Raw genomic sequence first — 6,328 nt, forward strand, 5'->3', positions numbered from 1 at the left:
TGCCTGGCGTGTATGATGCCTGGCGTGTATGATGCCTGGCGTGTATGATGCCTGGCATGTATGATGCCTGGCGTGTATGATGCATGGCGTGTATGATGCATGGCGTGTACCCGCAGAAGCCACAGGAGGATACAGGTTTCCTACCCTGTCATCCTCTGCCTTATTCCCCTTGCTGAAATGGCTGAACTGGTGAGCCAGCAAGGTCTCCAGATCTGCCTTTTTCTGACTCTAGCAATGGATTTGTAGACTCTGCTTTTTTTTTTTTAAGAACATATCGGTGCTGGGGATTCAAACTCACTTTCTTATGCTTGCACAGGAGGTGCTCTTACCCACTTCGGACTCAATTTTTTCTCTTCACTTGTGTGTGTGTGCTATATGTACACACAAATGTGTGCGTAGCTGCACCTGTGCATGCACGGGGCCAGAATGATAGAGGTGTCCTCTTGTTTCTCTGTCTCATTCCTTCCAGGCAGGGCCTCCCACTGAACCTACAGACTCTTGCTTTTTGGCTGGGCTGGCAGCCAGCAAACTCCAAGGATCCTCTTGTCCTCACCTGCCTCAGTCCAGAGGTTACAGGTGTTTGTGGAACCACATCTGGGGTCTATGTGAGTGATGGAGTATGAACTATGGCCCTTATGATTACACAGCAAGCACTTTAAACCACTGAGCCATCTTTCCAGCCTTTGAACTGCTGAAGCTCACTTTCTCTGTGTGTTCCTGACCACTTAGTGCTCTGTCATCTGATATAGCCTCTTATACTGTCTTTGGGATAGTTTCTCTTTTCTCTTTCTTGCTTTGTTACTAATAATGGACTTTCTATGTTTACTCTAGCTCCCAAATAATGACACAGAAACCTATTATATTTATTAATAAGCTTCAAGGACTACAGCTGGGCAGGTACAGTCCAGACTATACCTGTCCTGGCCTGTCCTACTTCCCAGCCTCATGGCCTTTACCTGCCATCTTAGTCTCACTCTGGCGGCTCTTTGTTCATCTATGTTCTCACGGCTATGTTCTCTTGGTGGCTCCTCTCTCTGCTCTCCACCTGGAATCCCCTCACCAGGATCAGAAAGTGCTGCCTTAACTCTCCTGCCCAGCTGTAGGCTGCTTAGTTCTTTATTAACCAATCAGAAGATGGAGAACAATTTTGACACAACATTGAGACAGGAGATGTTTCAAGGTCATGGCAATTCCAAGGACTGTAACCAGATCTCTGTGTACAGAAATCAGCATTTGAATATATAGTGTGCCAGTCACTCCCCCCACCCCCATCTCTGAGACACTGCCCTGCATAGCCTGAGCCAGCCTCAAACTTTCTATGTAGCAGAGAATGTCCTTGATCCTCCTGCCCTTGCTCAGAAGTTCTGGGATTACAGACAAGCACACCGCACCTGCCTAGAGGACATTTTCAATCCTGTGCTCCTCTTGCTGTAGAATTGCTCAGGCCTTTGCAGGGCTGTGATGCAGCAGAGACATCCAGGAAAACCAGCTAGACTTTCACCACTAGCATCCATCAGAAATTGCTCTGGGTCCTGGAAAACTGCCTCCTTCCCTCAGTCCTCATGCTTATTCCAGCTGGAATCACACTCAGTACACTGAGCTAGTGCTGCGCCTCCACCATCTGCTCATCCTTAAATCCCAGGCTTGCTTCAGTATCTCACATTTTCCGCATCCTGTGTTTGATTTTCAGGTCTTGAGCGACTTTCTTCTGACTTTTCCTGGAACAGTTGGGTTTTCTCTGGAACTCCATCATTCCTGTCGTTTCCATCTCCTTCAGGAAGGCTTTGAGTTTAGCCAGCTACAGTCAGGTCATTGTTTTCTAATTCTTTCTACTCACCAAATGTTTTTTCCTACCACAAAACTTTCCCTCCAGACCCAGATTTTTTTTCAACACTGGACATAAAATCCAGAACCTTCTACATGCTAGGCAAGCACTTTACCAACTAAGGCACATTCCAGGTAACATTTGTTTTTATAACAAAATCCTCAGCTATTTATTTTTTCCCAGAGATCAAGGCATAAAATGAGTGAGTTCTGAGTTTTCTGAAAGCATTTTCAAATAAACATCAAGCAATAAGCAAACATTCTGTAAATAGGTGTCCATTTTCTGTTGCTGCATCAAAATACTAGAGGCTAGGTACTTTATAAAGAGCAAAGGGCATATTTATTTTCGTAGTTCTGGAGCTTTAAGAACATATTGCTGACACTGATTTGGTCCTGGTGAGGGCCTCATGGTAGCTGTCACCACATCATCACACTGCACTAAGGTATGCAGAAGAAATCACAGAGCATGTCAGAGATCCAGAGGGGCATAGTGAATGTGGTGATGATCAGGGGCCAGTACTGCTCTGCTAATAAGTAACTCATTTTGTGAGAGCTACCCAAGATACCAAGAGAACAGATTAATCCTTTTTCAAAGCTGATCCCACAAACGACCCAATTTCTTTCCAATAGACTCCACCACTTACAGGTTCTACCATCTCTCAACACCACCATGCTGAGACTAAGCTTTCACGACATGACACTGAGGACCAACCATAGAGCGAACACAATGGAACCATAGCCAAACCATGGAGCATATTATGTATTGAAAATGCTTGACAGGGGTCAGCAAGATGGCTCAGTGGGTCAACGACAAACCTGCTGCTGCTTCTGACAGCTTGAGTTCAGCTCCCCAGGACCACATGGTGGAAGGGAGAACAGACTCTTGGAAGTTGTTCTCTGAACCCCAGTGTGAGCCATGGTGTGCGGTTTGTGGTGCATGTGTCTGTGTGTGTCTGTGTGTGTTTATCTGTGTGTGTGGTACTGTGTAAGTGTGTGTGTTGTGTGTGTTTCTGTGGGTATATGTCTGTGTGTGTGTCTGTGTCTCTGTGTGTTTGTATCTGTGTGTGTATATGTGTGTATATACACTAAGTAAATGAATGTAGTGTAGATAGTTGTAACAATGAATTGAAAAAATCCTTACAGGCTGAGGATACAGGTTAGTTGGTAGAGTGCATGCATGAGGCCCTGATTCTGATCACAAGCATTGAATAATGCTGGCGGTGACAGCCTATGCCTATAACCTTAGGATTCAGGAGTTAGAGGCAAGAAAATCAGACAGTCAAGATTATCTTTGGGTATATGCAAGCATGTGCTATATGAAATCTTGTCTCTCACAAAAAGTGTTAGGAAAATATCTGATGAGTCTTGGACTTGTCTTATGGTGATTTCTTTCTTTCTTTCTTTTTTTTTTTTTTTTTGGTGTGTGTATGTGTGTGCGTGCATGCTTTATCTTTAATGTTTCCTCCTCCTCCTATCTCCTTTTATATCTATGGGGCACAGGGTCCCTGTTGAAGGCTCTTGGTCTTGTTGATAAAAGAGTTGAGAGATGGATACAAGCCAGGAGTGGCACCTTTAATTCCAGCACTAAGGAGGCTGAGGCAGGAGGATGTTGAGATCAGCCTGGACTACACAGAGAGCTCTAAGACACTCAGGACTTATACAGAGAGACCCTGGTCTCAAAAATCCAACCTCAAAAATGGATACAGAAGGGTAGTTGGGGACAGTTTATTGGAGCTAGAAAAGATAATTGGTCAGATAAATTGGAGATTGAGGTAGCTGAAGGAAAGAGGCAAGTGGAAAAGGGGAAAGTTAAATGTTTAATTAATCCACAGTTCTCAACCTTCCTAATGCTATGACACTTTAATATAGTACCTCATGTTATGGTGACCCCCCCAACCATAAAATTACTTTTGTTGCTACTTCATAACTGCTACTATTACAAATCGTAATGTAAATATCTATGTTTTTCAGTGGTTTTAGATTATCCCTGTGAAAAGGTCACTCGATGCCCAACAGGGTCGAAACCCACAGGTTGAGAACCACTGGTTTAAGAGACTACAAACAAAAAGATAGGCTTTAGAGGAAAGGAGATGACAACAGAATGGAGAGAGCCCTCACAGTCTCTAAGGAAATATCACAGAAATGCAGGGGGCAGCTGGGTAAACGCACCTGCCACCAAGCCTGGTGGCATGAGTCTCCACAGCTTTCTCGGTGGAAGGAGAGAACCAAACCTAACTGCTTTTCCTCTGGCCACTCCCCCAGCACTGTAGCATGTGTGTGCATGTACATACACATAAATTAATAAATACAAATCCGAAGAGTATAGTAAACATTTTGAGTCAATTATGAGTAGCTTGGAGTTTTTTTTTTTTTCTCATAGCACTTGAAAACTGTCTCCCTTTTCATTTTTAAAAATCTTCCTAACTACCAGGGTATTAGCAAACACAGAGCAGGCCATTTGTCTCAAAGGAAGCAGATATGTTGATATTTTTATATTAACACCATTTCTACCCAACTAACTTCTCCTGTGCTCCACCTCACTTCCTCGCAAATCCACAACATCTTCTTCTTTATTATTGATACACACACACACACACACATACAAGCTCGTGTAACTACAACCTCCTGGGGTCCATTTATGTATGTGTAAATATTTAGGGCTGACCACTTGGGATTGGATAACCTGGCAGGAGGCTTGTCTCCAGAGAAGGTGGCCATCAATTGCCTACAAGAGCTATGGCACTTTACTTCCCAAATTTTCTCAGTACAGTCTGAGGAGGTGGTGCCTGCAAAGCTATCCCAGAGAAAAGTTCTGTGAATGGCGAATAGAAGAGGCATGGAAAACAAAAACAGAAAAGCTTCCCGGTTCTCCTGTTGTAAATTGTACTTTACCTCCAGACCACCAGGGGGTGCATGGGTTTTGGCCAAAGACTTGGGCTGTGCAGGAGCCAGGTTGAGGTAATTTCTTCCAGGTGTGTGTAGAGAGGGAGCCGAGGTTGTGTAGCCTCTTTTGCAGGCCCTAGGAATTAACCCTTCCTTTGGCAGAGTGGAATGTGTCTTGTCTGATTTGGGCTGCTGCCCGCGGCTATGGTTCTAAACTGGATTTCTAAAGGCAGGTCATAAGCAAACGTGCTTATTCTTGGTTATTGGAGCTTAAGCTTGCCTCTTTGAGCAGGTTCCTGATGCTCTCTCTTCTGTGTTTACTTTCAGGCTCCACCACCCGTCCGGTGCAAAGCCTGCAAAAACTGAACATGAGAAAGATTCACAACTCATTCTCAACGTTGCCATCCAAAGTCTTCGACCTCACGAAGAAGGGCAGATCCCTTTGCACACAAAAAGAAAAGCACAAATAGCACTGAAATTCCTAGAAACAAGGTTCCCTCTTGTATTTGTTGCTTTTGTTTGCTTTGTTTTAAGGTTGTGAGCAGATGGCTTGGCTACATCAGTAACAAAAGACATCAGAGCTGACTAGGAAAAAGAGCTGGGGAGGCAAGAGGGGAGGGAGGCTGAGCTAACAGCCCCCACGCTATGTCTCTCTAGGGCACTATTCCTGCAAATATAGTCTCCTTCCCACCCGCACCGAGCCACCTGGAGGAGAGGCTGTAAACAGAGAGCTTTCTGGACTGCATCCCAGAGAGAACATCTGGACCACGAATCTTGTTCCACTTGCGCTTTGAACCAAGATCCTCAAATGATTTCTTATGGATAAACATGACCTGTGAAATGAGAGGTAAGCTTCCTGGGGAGAGTGGAAGGGGAGATGTGATACCAAGAGGTGATATTTTGGGGTTCGGCTTCAAGTACCTTCGCTCTGATACAAAGTTCACATACCCCAGGGAAGCTACCCTTTGGGAAGCAAAATGACCAGAATCCAGACCCGAGGGACAGGAAGGAAATCTTGTTAGCGTTGGAAGCTAGAGTCTGAGCAACACGAGGAGCCAGAGGAGCCAGAGGAGTAAGTGGAGCCCCTGGGAGGGAACCTGAGACTTCCCTCTGAGAAGCTCCCACAACCCCAGTGCCATCTTGAGCCGGTGGTTGTAGCTGCAAGCACCTGTGGAAATTCCCTTGCTTCAGAGTGTTCACACTGCAGGCGAGTGCCTTCCTTTCCCTCCTGGATCTTCCCCACCTGCACTTTCACTTGGATCAGTTTTTTTTTTAATCTTCTTTTTCAAATGCAAATCGCCTGGGGGGGGGGGAGGAGAATGAAACTTCCATTGAGAGTTAAGAGAATTTGCTTATTATTTCTTATTACAAAGTTGTGATTTCTCACTCTGAGAAATATTTTCCTAAGTTGAGAGGAAGAGATAATTTTAGTTTATTTACTGTTTTTTTTTTTTTTTGAAACAGGGCCTCACTGTATAGCTCTGGCTGGCCTAAACCTGTTATGGAGGGCTGGTTAGCTTTGAACTTGTCTGCTTCTTATTCCCAAGTGCAGGTGTACCAGGTGTGGTAGGGCTGGGATTCCAGGTGAACACTGGCACACCTAGCAAGGCTGGGATTCAAG

At 44.8% G+C, this 6,328-nt stretch overlaps 1 long non-coding RNA gene across 2 annotated transcripts in view; it reads left to right on the plus strand.

Moving 5' to 3' along the window:
* LOC129671867 (uncharacterized) overlaps window positions 1–5,874 on the plus strand; it is a 29,424-nt gene extending 23,550 nt beyond the window's left edge. Inside the window, exons 2-4 of one of the 2 annotated variants that reach the window (XR_008719438.1) lie at window positions 5,035–5,199; window positions 5,365–5,554; window positions 5,661–5,874. This is a non-coding gene — a long non-coding RNA (uncharacterized LOC129671867). Of the gene's footprint in view, window positions 1–5,034; window positions 5,555–5,660 lie in introns of both variants that reach the window. The other variant, XR_008719437.1, reaches the window with a different exon arrangement.
* Window positions 5,875–6,328: the final 454 nt, after the last annotated feature.

Source organism: Psammomys obesus, unplaced genomic scaffold (assembly GCF_907164565.1).
Source record: "Psammomys obesus unplaced genomic scaffold, mPsaObe1.curated_primary_1811, whole genome shotgun sequence".
Taxonomy (NCBI): Eukaryota; Metazoa; Chordata; class Mammalia; order Rodentia; family Muridae; genus Psammomys; species Psammomys obesus.